The 15,121-nt window shown below is 42.1% G+C and overlaps 1 non-coding gene and 1 pseudogene across 1 annotated transcript; both read right to left on the reverse strand.

The window, feature by feature from the left end:
- Positions 1-1,578: 1,578 nt before the first annotated feature.
- On the reverse strand, positions 1,579-2,597 carry LOC100588503 (annotated as a pseudogene).
- A 55-nt stretch (positions 2,598-2,652) lies between these two features.
- On the reverse strand, positions 2,653-2,719 carry LOC115836810. Its single transcript, XR_004031820.1, has one exon. It is a non-coding gene; the product is annotated as a small nucleolar RNA SNORD42 (small nucleolar RNA).
- Between the last annotated feature and the right edge of the window lie 12,402 nt (positions 2,720-15,121).

Raw genomic sequence — 15,121 nt, forward strand, 5'->3', positions numbered from 1 at the left:
GACCTCCGGGCAAGGTGGCTTACACCGGTAATCCCAGCACTTTGGGAAACCGAGGCGGGTGGGTCACTTGAGGTCAGGAGCTGGAGACCAGCCTGCCAACAGGGTGAAACCTCGTCTCTACTAAAAATACAAAAATTAGCCGGGTGTGGTGGTGCGCCCGGTGGTGTAATCCCAGCTACTTGGGAGGCCAAGACAGGAGAATCACTTGAATCCAGGAGGCGGAGTTTGCTGTGAACCCAAATTGTGCCACTGCACAATTTGTGCCTGGTCAACAAAGGGAGACTCCGTCTCAAATTAAAAAAAAAAAAAAAATTTATCTGGGCATGGCGGCACATGCTTGTAGCTCCAGCTACTGGAGAGGCTGAGGTGGGAGGATGGCTTGAACCTAGGAGGTCAAGGCTGCAGTGAGTGGAGACTGTACCACTGCATTCCAGCCTGGGTGACAGAGCGAGACCCTATCAAAACAAACAAAAACTCCCAAAGATAGTTGTAGTTATTATACGTATTTAAAAACCACATCAGTAGGGAACAGTTATTACTAGGAACTTAACTGAAAAGTGAGGAATTTTTGGTCAAAATTATTCCAGAGTATGACAAGAAGTCTAGAGAATTAATAGAATATTTTGATGTTTAAAAAGGATAGCTGTTATCTGGTCACAGACCAACTTAGTCATTTTCCAAAAAGAAAATCCAAATTCTAATTTGACTCTTTTTTATTTTAGAATATCATCCATGTAACAATTTTTATTCAAGAATTTATCTGTTTTTAATAAATCTACTAACATTGATTTCACCTTAAAATTTTTTAACCATTTATAGATGATTCTTCAATTGATCTTAATATACATTTATATGTGTGTGTGTTTAGACATATATAATTACATGGCTCTGTAAATAAGTTACAAAATTAAAGCTTTTAACTTTAAGATAAAATTAATCCAATCAGTATATTAATCAATGTATTTATACTTGAAATTATAATATAAATATATCAAGAATTTATTTAATAAACTATGCTATCTTGCATACATATTCATATTTCTCTGTAATCATTATGAGTATAGTCTTTATTGTTTTATTAATTATCACTTTTAGCCAAAGCAACCAACTTTTGTTTTTTGCAGGGAAGTCTAGAAGACAGTAAACCAAGAAATATCTACCTAATTTTTTTGGTACACATTTTATCCTATCTTCATAAATGTTAAGCTGGCAAAACAAACCCATATATGATATCATTCAAAGCATTTACACAGTTTATTTTTGCTTATTTGTTTGCTTATTTTATTTTTTATCAGATCCCCTATTCGGAAAAGCACATTTACACATCCTGTTTATAGTCATTTCATAACATTATAAGAATAAGAATAGATCACATCTGTATTTAGTGACCAGAGGTTTTTTTTGTTTGTTTTGTTTTTGTTTTTAATCACTTGACACTTTATTGAATGCAAAACAAGATTTAGCATCTTTGCCTTCGTTGTACACAGCTCAAGCGTGAGCCCAGGGAAGGGAGGACTGTCTGGCTTTCCTTGGCGTGAGAGGTGTGCACCCTGCAGTCCTGTCAGTGTTGTGGGAACCTCAGCCCATGTTCTGTCGGTTGCCATAGCCCCGGGGATGGGTGTCCTTCCAGTCATCCCACTCCCAAGCTCTGTAGAGTGTTTGTTCATCATCCTCTTCCTCCTTTTCTTCTTGATGTTCCTATTGCTGAGCTGCTTTTCTGAATTCCTCTGGTGTTGCCTTGGCTATTTCCTGATCTGGTAATGCTCCATATTTCCGATGTTGCTCATACCAGTCATTCACCGTCATAGTTGCCAGACTTGGATAACCTGCTCCACTTTGGCTTGGGCCGTGTTCTGAGTGAGAATGAAGGGTTTCGCTGGAGGCCTCTCCTGGTGAGATGAGTTAGAAGTTGATGCCTCCTGAAGAGTCTCTTTCTCTTGGGATCTTTATTTCCTGGTCAATGCTCTCAATCTCTTCTAAGCTGATATCAATCCACCGCTGAAGGTGAAGAAGATAATATTCACAAACACGCTCATCATCTGCTTGACCACTTTCCACAGCAGATTTCATTTCAGGCAACTTATGCTCCAACTCCTTCTTCTGCTTGTATCTCTCTATTTTACCCTGTCTTCGAGATGCCACAGCAACGAGGCTAGGATAAGCCATGGAGGAATTAGCAGTGTGATTTTCGGCTGAGTTGTTCTTGGCTTTGGGCAGCTCAAACTTTACCACATGATAGCAATGACACTGAGTTAAGTGGTTTATAAAGTGTTCTCAAGCCCACCGCAAATGATCTAGACGCTTGCTGGGGTTGACTTGTTTCATGGTGAGGGCTCCTTGAAACGCTAGCACCAACAGGTACTTCAGGTCGGTGGAAGCAATCTCTTCCAAATCTTCATTTCGGCTGAACAACTCGAGCTGCGATAGCATTTCGGCAGCCTTCTCAAGGAGGTCCATCCAGGCCCTTGAACACCTTCTCCTGGACTATCCGGGAACCGGCGGGTTCAGTCGCTACTTCTACTTCGTCCAGAATCTGTTTGCCAGTTTCCAACAGCTCGGGAGGGCAGCGGGAGGAGTAGTTCGTCTTCAGCAGCCATCTTGGGGAGGGCTTTTTTTTACTTTTTTTTTCTTTAAATTATAAAATTTCCACACGTGCATCAGTGGTTCCTTTGAAGACATCACAAGTCTCAGAAGATTAAGATTTTTCCATCATATGCTATGACCAGAGTTTTGTATCATTTTTAACTTAAAATTGTTCAAGTATCCAAAGATCATATATCAATTAATTTGTTTTATAAGTTCTTAAAAATTTAAGAACTTGGAAGTTAAAATTTTAATTAACACATTTTATAGTATTATAGGAATTTCACATAATCAAAACCTTTCAAAAGACATCTGTAATTACATTTTTATTTAATCAAACACCATATTATATTTTCAATCTTAAACAATTTTTGGAAATAATAAGTTATTTGACTCTTAAGCCCAATATAAAAATTTAGAAAGTTTAAAGCATTAGAAATTTAACTTCAGTATTATGAAAATTAAAATACAGTGTTAGCATTTTTACATAACAAAATACTATTTTTAACTTTTTCTGCTTAGAAATTTTTGATTATTTATGTGGACTAGATATGTCTAGAGTGCACACATGACAACAAAATGATTTTTTTTTAAGTCAATTCGCCTTTAAAATTTCTTGAGGGAGGATGGGAGGGAGAAAACAGGAAAAGAAAGTGAGAAGAATCCAGACACAGTGGCATGCACCTATAGTCCCAGCTACTCAGGAGGCTGAAGCAGGAGGATCACTTATGGCCAGGGGTTCGTGGCTGTAGTGTACTGTAATCACACCTGTGGATAGCCACTGCACTCCAGCCTGGGTAACATAGTGCAACTCTGTCTCTTTAAAAAAAAGAAAGAAAAGAAAAGAAAAAGCAGGAGTCAGCTATAGATACATATACAATTATTGGAGAAAAGCTAACAATCTTTCTGCTCTAAGGAGAGGGAAAACGTTTAGATATAGAAAAACCCATTTCAGGATACACATGCACACACACAAGTTGTTACACCTGGTTGAAACAGTAACTTGGGCCCTTGACAATTTTGCCAACTCATAGAATAAAGCAGCCAATATTTATTAAACCTCTAAGAATGGAAATGAAGGATGTTTGGGGAGGGAGGGAGTCTTTCATTAAACTAAATGATCTCTCTTTCAGAAAGGTAAGACAAAAAAGAAAAAAACATTTAAAAAAGAGAAAAAAAATTTAATAAAAAAGAAAAAGAATAGAGAAGACAGTCCCCTCATGAGACTTGGGGTTTTTTTTTTCCTTTTTCATTCTAAGACATGTCTAAAATGAACAACCTTATTTGAGCCAAAGTTCTCCAGAGTAGCCTCTACAATTCACTGTCCTCTGTGAAGTTATGCCAGGAAATAGTGCAAGTATCTTAGAGGCAAACCACAAGAGATTGGCTGGCGGTCAAAAATAAAAATATTACTTTTATAAATAATATAAAAGAAACTGTTTTTAAATAAATTATCTCTCTTTTTAAAATACACAATATAGAAGAAAAACTCATGAATTTGGGCCCTAACCCCAAGGATAAATTGCTCTGCCTGCTGACTCAAGAAATCAGCATGACTCTAAGGGACCAAAGAGATAATAAAAGTCCAGATTCAATTCAAAACCCATGTAATCAAGGACAGAGAGGCCTAATGCAGGGGAGACTCAAGAAGTCTCAGATGCGCATATTATTACCAAGGTTCTGGTTCATGGCAGCGAGGATCTTGGCCATACCTCCATGATACTGTTCCAGCCCAATCAGCCTCAGACCATCAGGGACAAACCTGTAGTTGAATGAAGTACGGTTTACTGACTTGCTGCAACAAGAGAGACTGCACATCAGAGAAACTATGAGATGCCTCACCAAACAAAAGAAAAGATAAGATAAGGGGCTGGGCACGGTGGCTCAAGCCTATAATCCCAGCACTTTGGGAGGCCAAGGAAGTCTGATCGCGTGAGCCCCAGGAGTTTGAGACCAGCATAGCAACGTGGTGAAACCCTGTCTCTACAGAAAATACAAAAATATTAGCCTGGTGTGCTGGCATGCACCTGTGGTCCCAGCTACTCAGGAGGCTGAGGTGGGAGGATCACTTGAGCCCAGTAGGTGGAGGCTGCAGTGAGCTGTGATTGCACCACTACGCACCACTACACTCCAGCCTGGGCTACAGTGAGACCCTATGTCCAAAAAAAAAGAAGATAGGGACTGGGCATGGTGGCTCGCACCTGTAATCCCAGCACTTTGGGAGGCCAAGGCAGGCAGATCACGAGGTCAAGAGATCGACACCATCCTGGCCAACATGGTGAAACCCTGTCTCTACTAAAAATACAAAAATTAGCAGGGCATGGTGGCACATGCCTGGAGTCCCAGCTACTCGGGAGGCTGAGGCAGGAGGATCACTTGAACCCAGGAGGCAGAGGCTGCAGTGAGCCCAGATCACGCCACTGCACTCCAACCTGGCGACAAGAGTGAGACTCTGTCTCAAAAAAAGAAAAAAAAAAAGATAGGATTTGGGGAAGAGAGACATTTAGGTGAAAATTAAAGCAGTATTTTGATAGGATCAAAGCAAAATAGAGTTGTATGTAATGGGACAACATCAGACCTGGACTGCAAAGGAAAACAGGTTCTTGTTTCTTTTCTTTTTTTTTTTTTTTTTTTTTTTGTTGAGACAGAGTCTCACTCTGTACCCAGGCTGGAGTGCAGTGGCACAATCTCAGCTCACTGCAGCCTCCACCTCCTGGACTCAAGCGATCCTCCTGCCTCAGCCTCCTGAGTAGCTGTGAACACAGGCACCCGCCACCACACCCAGCTAATTTTGTTATTTTTAGTAGAGACAGGATTTTGCCATGTTGGTCTCGAACTCCTGACCTCAGGTGATCTGCCTGCCCCGGCCCCTCAAAGTGCTGGGATTACAGGGGTGAGCCACCACGCCTGGCCATGGTTCCCGTTTCTTCGGGTACTCAAAAGTTAAGGTGGAATGTTGTTTTCAGAAAGTCCTTCTCTGAAGCTTTGCGCCTGGATTGGAAATTAAAGTTGCTTCTTTGTGCCTTAGATGTTCCAAGTAAGAGTGGGATATTTCATTTTTCCTGACATAATTTCAGTGGTTTCTGGTCTATCATTTCAGGGAACCAAGCTTCTCAGTCAGAGAGAAAACAGTAGTCACTCCAGCAAGGGGGTTGTTTTTATGCTTTACAGCTGCAGCATGTTCTTGAGAGAAACATTATTTCTCTTTAACTTTGCAGCTAACTTTATTTGTATGTGTCCTCCCAGATTCATGCATAGCAGGGCATATTTTTATTTTCTCAGTCCCAGCTAATTTATTTTCTCAGTTTTAAAGCCTGCAGAAAGCTGGCTTTAAGCCGCGGCCAGGCACCGCGGCTCACTCCTGTAATGCCAGCACTTTGGGAGGCTGAAGTGGGTGGATCACTTGAGGTTAGGAGTTCGAGACCAGCCTGGCCAACATGGTGAAACCCTGTCTCTACTAAAAATACATAATTAGCTGGGTGTGGTGGCAGGTGCCTGTAGTCCCAGCTTCTCAGGAGGCCGAGGCAGGAGAACCGCTGGGACCCGGGAGGCAGAGGTTGCAGTAAGCTGAGATCATGCCATTGCACTCCAGCCTGGGTGGCAGAGCGAGACTGTCTCAAAAAATAAAATAAAATAGCCTGCAGAAATGGTGAGATAGTGTTCTCTCTGACACCACTCAGGACAGAAAGAAAAAAAAGAAAAAGAAAACGAATAAGCATTGAGATTTTATAGATCAAATCTTACTAGTCTAATATAGTTAAGGGATATGCACTATTATATAGATGGTCTTGATAAACTTTTCCACAGAAATCCAAGCTAGGGAAAACACCTTTGAACACAATACTGGCATGCAGGTTGATGTACAGAAAAGGGCACAGGCTTTCTAGCCAGTCAGGTTTGAATTCTGTCTCTAACAGGACAAGACATGGGCAAATTATTTGTCCTTGCTGATGTTTTCATTAACAGATGTTCATGGAGCAAGTTATTCTGCAAGACTCTAAACTGGATTTCTCTCATCAGGATTATTGTGAGAATTAAGTATGTTAGCAGGCGAATATATTTAGCACTGTTCCTGTCCCCCAAAATATGCTACCCTGAGTTTTGAAATGTAAAGAAAAGTCTGGAGGAGGAGACTGTCGACTCATTGGCGGTCAGGATCCTAACAAATAGGGGCAGAAATGATTGCAGCTTGCACAAAGGGAGCAGGAGTCTAAGGATAATCTTTAAGAACCAGAGACAGCCGGGCGCGGTGGCTCACGCCTGTAATCCCAGCACTTTGGGAGGCTGAGGTGGGTGGATCACAAGGTCAGGAGATCGAGACCATCCTGGCTAAAACAGTGAAACCCCGTCTCTACAAAATATACAAAAAATTAGCTGGGTGTGGTGGCGGGCACCTGTAGTCCCAGCTACTCGGGAGGCTGAGGCAGGAGAATGGCGTGAACCTGGGAGGCGGAGCTTGCAGTGAGCCGAGATTGCGCCACTGCACTCCAGCCTGGGCAACAGAGGGAGACTCCGCCTCAAAAAAAAAAAAAAAAAAAGAACCAGAGACAAGGCCGGGCGTGGTGGCTCACTCCTGTAATCCCAGCACTTTGGGAGGCCAAGGTGAGCAGATCACGAGGTCAGGAGATCGAGACCATCCTGGCTAACATGGTGAGACCCCGTCTCTACTAAAAATAAAAAAAAAATTAGCTGGGCGTGGTGGCGGGCGCCTGTAGTCCCAGCTACTCGGGAGGCTGAGGCAGGCGAACGGCGTGAACCCGGGAGGCGGAGCTTGCAGTGAGCCGAGATGGCGCCACTGCACTCCAGCGTGGGTGACAGAGTGAGACGATGTCTCAAAAAAAAAAAAAAAAAGAAGAACCAGAGACATATGGTATGTTATTTTTCCTAAAATGATCTTTTTCATATATTAATATTCCTGAAATCAGGATACAATTTAAAATCTATTATGTATATTTAATAGGGTATTTCTTTTTCTTTTTTTTGTTTTTGAGATGGAGTCTGGCTCTTTCGCCCAGGCTGGAGTGCAGTGGCGCGATCTCGGCTCACTGCAAGCTCCACCTCCCAGGTTCACGCCATTCTCCTGCCTCAGCCTCTCGAATAGCTGGGACTACAGGCGCCCCCCGCCTCGCCCGGCTAATTTTTTGTATATTTAGTAGAGACGGGGTTTCACTGTTTTAGCCAGGATGGTCTCGATCTCCTGACCTCGTGATCTGCCCGCCTCGGCCTTCCTAAGTGCTGGGATTACAGGCGTGAGCCACCGCGCCCGGCCTAAAATTTCTTTTTTGAGACAAGGTATTGCTTTGTTGCCCAGGCTGAAGTGCAGTGATGTGATCATGGCTCACTGCAGCCTCGACCTCCTGGGCTGAAGCTATCCTCCCGCCTTAGCCTCCAGAATAGCTGAGACTACAGGCACACACCACACACTGAGGCGGGCGAGGCTGAGGCAGGAGGATTGCTTGAGCCCAGGAATTTGCAGCTGCAATGAGTCGTGAATGTACCACCGCACTGTAGCCTGAGAAACAGAGCGAGAACCTGTTAAAAAAATAGATAGGGCCGGGCGTGGTGGCTCACGCCTGTAATCCCAGCACTTTGGGAGGCCGAGGCGGGTGCATCACCTGAGGCCAGGAGTTCGAGATCAGCCTGGCCAAACATGGTGAAGCCCCGTCTCCACTAAAAATACAAAAAAATTAGCCGGACGTGGTGGCAGGCATCTGTATTAGCAGCTACTCGGGAGGCAAGGGAGGAGAATCGCTTGAACCCGGGAGGCGGAGGTTGCAGTGAGCCGAGAACGCGCCAGTGCACTCCAGCCTGGGCAAAAAGAGTGAAACTCCATCTCAAAATAAAACAAAATAAAATAAAATAAAATAAAATAAGTAGATAAATTACAAAAAAACTGATTCTGATTAAATAATTTCAGAGAAATAAAAAGAAAAATTATGGCTGGGTGAGGTGGCTCACGCCTATAATCCCAGCACTTTGGGAGGCCAAGGCAGAAGGATCACTTGAGCCAGGAGGTTCAGACTGCAGTGAGAGAGAAAAGATGTTCATGAGAGAACATGAACCAGAAAAGAAAATAAGTAAGTAAAAATTTAAAAAAGAGATGTTATTTTTAAAATAAAATATGTATATCACCAATTTTACCGTGTGCAGTTTTAGATAAAATCATTTTTATTTGATGCCATTACTAACAGTAATATTCATTTTGAATTTGATAAAAGACTGATAATTTGCATTTTTTCTTTTTCTTTCTTTCCTTTTTTTTTTTTTTAGTGATGGAGTCTTGCTCTGTTGCCCAGGGTGGAGTGCAATGGCGTGATCTCTGCTCACTGCAACTTCTGCCTCCCAGGTTGAAGCCATTCTCCTGCCTCAGCCTCCAGAGTAGCTGGGACTACAGGTGCCCGCCACCACGCCCGGCTAATTTTTTGTATTTTAGTAGAGACGGGGTTTCACCATGTTGCCCAGGCTGGTCTCGAACCCCTGAGTTCAAGCAATCCGCCTGCCTCGGCTTCCCAAAGTGCGTGAGCCACCGCGTGCCCGGCCAATAATTTGCATTTTTTCTTAGAAAATCCATGAGAAATAATGAGTAATTCCTTTTTCATCATTCAGGCTTCATCCATTGTAGTAGATGCTCTAATATATTACTAATCTAATTTTCCCACATACTTAGTCAGTTTCTGTATAAAGTAATAACTGTCCACACTGTGACGATTACAAAGAATAAATCGTGGTATATTAAATATTCTGAATGGTCAAATTGACAGTCAAAATACCCTGCTTCAATGACAAACTTATAAGGCAAATAATCCAAATTTTTTTTTTGCGTTTTGGGAATTACTAATTAGTTCAGTCATATTAAAAGGTAAAGAAAGAAAACTAGGCCGGGCACATTGGCTCACACCTGTAATCCCAGCACTTTGGGAGGCCGAGGTGGGTGGATCATGAGGTCAAGAGATCAAGACCATCCTGGTCAACATGGTGAAACCCCGCCTCTACCAAAAATAGACAAATTAGCCAGGCCTGGTAGCAGGCGCCTGTAATCCTACCAATTCGGGAAGCTAAGGCAGGAGAATCGCTTGAACCTGGGAGGCAGAGGTTGCAGTGAGCCGAGATTGCGCCATTGCACTCCAGCCTGGGCAGCAGAGCAAGACTCCCTCTCAAAAAAAGAAAGAAAGAAAACTAAAGGAATTTTAAGTTACCATTATGTCTGTCTTAAGCTAAAAAAAAAAAAAAGGTAAGACCAATGTTGGCAAATATAACAAAATCAAATTAATTAATACAAAAATTTTGTAAGTAGCTCCGTAGATTATTCAGTCTTTTTGGAGAGCAATATGGCAATAGTGATAAATTATACTACTTTGGGAAATGTACAACAATTACCGCAATCCAAAGGAATAAGGAATATTGTACAATGAGGTTTATAGTCTTCATAACAATAAAACTCTGAAAACTAAATTTTATCCATGATGTTATAAAACTGGTGGCATGTATACAAAAATATATACTCCTCTGTGAACATTTAGTTTTATACAGTAGTCAATGTCATTTACATTTTCCCACGTTTATACCACCTTCTTTCCCTTTCATTCCTTTATGTATCCCTGGGGGATCACTTATCTTCTATAATTAGTACTAGCTTTAGAATTTCCTTTGGTGACAGCTTTCTGGTGATTATGTGTTAATTTTTTTCTTGCAGAAGATTAGAAGATGTCTTTTATCACCCCAAATCTTTTTTTTTTTTTTTTTTTTTTTAGAGACAGGGTCTCACTCTGTCTCCTAGGCTGGAGTGCAGTGGCACCATCATAGCTTACTGCAGCCTTGACCTCCTGGGCTCAAGTGATCCTCCCACCTCAGCCTCCTGAGTAGCTGGGACCATAGGCACACACTACACTCAGCTAATTTTTTAACGTTTTGTTAAAACAGGATCTTGCTATGTTCCCCAGGCTGGTCTTGAACTCCTGAGCTCAAGCAGTCCTCCCCTCTCAACCTTCCAAAGTGCTGGAATTACAGGCATGAGCCATTGCACCTGGAGTCACCTCCAATCTTAAAAGAGTTTTGACTCATTGGCAATTCTCAGTTGTAGTTACCTTCAACACATTGAGCACATCATTCCACTGTTAACTGTTTTTCACAGTTTCTATTCAGAAGTCAAAAGAGTAAAAAATCAGCTGTACTGTTGCTTTTTCTTTTCTTTCTTTCTTTTGTTCTTTCTTTTTTTTTTTTTTTTTTTTTGAGACAGGATCTTGCTCTGTTGCTCAGGCTGGAGTGCAATGCCATGATCACGGCTCACTACAGCCTCGAACTCCTGGGCTCAAGTAATCCTCCCATCTCAGCCTGCAAAGTAGCTGGGACTACAGGTTCGTGGCCACCTTGCCCTGCAATTTTTATTTTTATTTTTTAATAGAGATGAGGTCTCCCCGTGTTGCCCAGGCTGGTATTAAACTCTTGGGCTCAACCAATCCTCCCACTTTGGCCTCCGAAAGTGCTGAGATTACAGGCAGGAGCCACCGCACCCAGCCAGTTGTGGGGCTTTTTTTTAGACAGTCTTTATCAGGTTGTGGAAGTTCCTTCTGCATTAGTCCGCTCAGGCTACCATAAGAAAATACCACAAATTGGGTGGCCTAAACAGCAGACATTTATTTCTCATAGTTCTGGAGACTAAAATCCAAAGATCAAGGTGCCAGCAGGATTGGGTTCTGTTGAGGCCTCTTTTCCTGGCTTATAGATGGCTGCGTTCTCACTGTGTCCTCTCATGGCCTTTTCTCTGCGTTTGTGTTAGTGAAGTGGGGGAGATTTGATGTCTCTTTCTTTTCTTATAATGAGAGTAGGCCGGGCGCAGTGGCTCACGCCTGTAATCCCAGCACTTTGGGAGGCAGAGGTGGGCGGAACACGAGGTCAGGAGATCAAGACCATCCTTGCTAACACGGTTAAATCTGTCTTTACTAAAAATACAAAAAATTAGCCGGGCGCGGTGGCAGGGGCCTGTAGTCCCAGCTATTCGGGAGGCTGAGGGAGGAGAATGGCGTGAACCTGGGAGGCGGAGCTTGCAGCGAGCCGAGATCGCGCCACTGCACTCCAGCCTGGGCGACAGAGGGAGCCTTCGTCTCAAAAAAAAAAAAAAAAAAAAAGAGTAGTCCCCTCAGATTAGGGCCCCACCCATATGACCTCATTTAACCTTTCTTTTCCTTTTTTTTTTTTTTTTTTTGAGAGGGAGTCTCGCTCTGTCGCCCAGGCTGGAGTACAGTGGCGCGATCTCGGCTCACTGCAACCTCCACCTCCTGGGTTCAAGCGATTCTCCTGCCTCACCTCGTGAGTAGCTGGGATTACGGGCATGCGCCACTACGCCTGGATAATTTTTGCTTTTTTTTTTTTTTTGAGACGGAGTCTCGCTCTATCGCCCAGGCTGGAGTGCAGTGGCGCGATCTCGGCTCGCTGCAAGCTCCGCCTCCCAGGTTCACGCCATTCTCCTGCCTCAGCCTCCGGAATAGCTGGGACTACAGGCCCCTGCCACCGCGCCCGGCTAATTTTTTGTATTTTTAGTAAAGACAGATTTAACCGTGTTAGCAAGGATGGTCTCGATCTCCTGGCCTCGTGATCTGCCTGCCTCGGCCTCCCAAAGTGCTGGGATTACAGGCTTGAGCCACTGCGCCTGGCCTAATTTTTGTATTTTTAGTACAGACGAAGCTTCACCGTGTTGGCCAGGCTGGTCTCAAACTCCTGATATCAAGTGATCTGCCCGCCTCAGCCTCTCAAACTGCTGAAATTATAGGCGCGAGCCACTGCGCCCGGCCTCATTTAACCTTCATTACCTCCATAAAGACCCTGTCTCCAAATACAACCACATTGGAGGTTAGGGTTCCAACATATGAATTAGAAGGGGCAACACAATTTACTTGATAACACCTTCTATTTCTAGTTTGTTGTTAGGGTTCCAACATATGAATTTGAAGGGGCAACACAATTTACTTGATAACACCTTCTATTTCTAGTTTGTTGTGTGTATTTGTTTTTATCATGGAAGGGTATTATATTTTGTCAAGTGCTTTTTCTGTATCTGTTAAGGTTAGCATGTGGTTTTCTTTATATTAATACGTGTGGTATATTGATTTTCAGATGTTAAACAAACTTTGCATTCCTGGGATAAATCCCATCTGGTCATCGTGTATAATCCTTTTTATATGTTGCTGGATTCAGTTTCCTAAGTTTTAGGGTTTTTTGCTTTTGTTTTTGTTGAGACAGAGCCTCACTCTGTCACCCAGGCTGGAGTGCAGTGGGTGATTTTGACTCACTGCAACCTCCACCTCCCGGGTTCAAGCAATTCTTGTGTCTCAGCCTCCTGAGTAGCTGGGATTACAGGCATGCGCCAACGTGCCCGGCTAATTTTTGTATATTTAGTAGAGACGGGGGTTTCATCATGTTGGCCAGGCTGGTCTCGAACTGCTGACCTCAAGCAATCCACCCGCCTCAGCCTCCCAAAGTGCTAGGATTATAGGCATAAGCCACCATGCCCAGGCTTGGGGTTTGTTTTGAGAATTTTTGTGTACGTATTCATAAGAAATATTGGTCTGTAGTTTTCTTTTCTTGTTATGTCTATGTCATTCTTTAATATCAGAGTAATACTAGCCTCATAGAATGAATTGCAAAGAGTTCCCTCTTGTTTTTTGGAAGGATTTGTGAAGAATTGGTGTTAATTCTTCCTTAAACATTGTGATAAAATTCACCTTGGAAGCATCTAGTCCTGGACTTTGCTTCATGGAAAGTTTTTCTTTTTAAATTATTAATTCAATCTCATTACTTGGTATATATCCATTCAGATTTTCTTTTTGTTTTAGTTTTTATTTTACTTTATTTTTTTTGAGACAGGGTCTTGCTCTATCACCCAGACTGGAGTTCTTTAGATTTTCTATGTCTTCTTGAGTTAATTTCAATAGTTTTTGCTTTCTAGGAATTTACTCATTTCATTTGGGTTATCTAATTTGTTGCTATACAGTTTTTCATTGTACTTTCTTATATTCCTTTTTATTTCTGTAAGGTCTGTATTGATGTCTCCTCTCTTATTCCTGATTTTAGTTATTTAAGTCTTCTCTCTTTTGTTATGGGCCAATATAACTATTGGTTTGTCAATTTCAATGATTTTTCAAAAACCAATTTTTGGTTTTGTTGATTTCTCTATTGTTTTTATATCCTCTATATCATTAATTTTCACTTTAATACTGTTAGTTCATTTCTCCTGCTGGCTTTGAGTTTGATTTGTTCTTCTTTTCCTAGTTTCTTAAAGTGGAAAATTAGTTATTGATTTCACATCTTACTTTTTATTTTATTTTGTTATTATTATTATTATTTTTTGAGACAGGATCTCACTCTGTTGCCCAGGCTGGAGTGCAGTGGTGCCATCTCAGCTCACTGCAACCTCTACTTCCCAGGGTAAACTGGTCCTCCCACCTCAGCCTCCTGAATAGCTGGGACTATAGGTGCAGGCCACCAAGGCCCTGCTAATTATTGGTATTTTTTGTAGAGACTGGATTTTGCCATGTCACCCAGGCTGGTCTCAAACTCCTGGCCTCAAGTGATCTACCCGCCTTGGCCTCCAAAGTGCTGGGATTACACGTGTAAGCCACCATGCCCAGTCCCAATATTTTATTTAAAAAGCAAGATGTCAGGCCGGGTACAGTGGTTCACACCTGTAATCCCAGCACCTTGGGAGGCCGAGGTGGGTGGATCGCTTGAGGCCAGGAGTTTGAAACCAGCGTGGGCAACATGGCAAAACTCAGTCTCTACAAAAAATACCAAAAATAAGCTCACATAGTGGCATGGTGGAACATACCTGTAATCTCAGCTACTTGGGAGGCTGAGGCAGAAGAATCGCTTGAACCTGGGAGGCGAAGGTTGCAGTGAGCCAAGATTGTGCCACTGCACTCCAGCCTGGGCAACAAAGTGAGACTCTGTTTCAAATAAATACATTAATTAATTTAATTAAATATAGGCACTTACACCTATAAATTTTCCTCCATGAACTAACTTAGCTGGATCCCATAGTTTCATATGCTGTTTTAGTTTTTAATCCATCTCAAATTACTTCTCGGTTTCCCCTGTATTTTTTCTTTGACTTACTATTTTGGAGTTTGTTGTTTAATTTCCACATACTTGTGAATTTCTCAAATTTCCTTTTGTGAAGTCCTTATTTGATTTCATTGTGGTCACAGAAAATACTCTGTATGACTTCAATCTTTCTAAATTTATTCAGGCTTTTTTTTTAAATAATGTATCATACAGCTTATGCTGGAGAATATTCCATGTCCATTTGAAAAGAATATGTGTTCTGCTATTGTTGGGAGAAGTGTTCTATAGATGTCTATTAGGTCTGGTTGTTTTATAGTGTTGTTTGAGTCTTCTGTTTCCTTGTTGATTTTCTGCCTGGTTGTTCTATCCATTATTCAAAATGAAGTTTCATTGTTTACAACTGTTGTTCTTGAATTCTGTGTTTTTCTTAAATGCTTTGAAACAATAAGACTACAAGCCTTTGCCGAGGGACTCTCTGAGT

The sequence above is a fragment of the Nomascus leucogenys genome, chromosome 9 (assembly GCF_006542625.1).
Source record: "Nomascus leucogenys isolate Asia chromosome 9, Asia_NLE_v1, whole genome shotgun sequence".
Classification (NCBI taxonomy): domain Eukaryota; kingdom Metazoa; phylum Chordata; class Mammalia; order Primates; family Hylobatidae; genus Nomascus; species Nomascus leucogenys.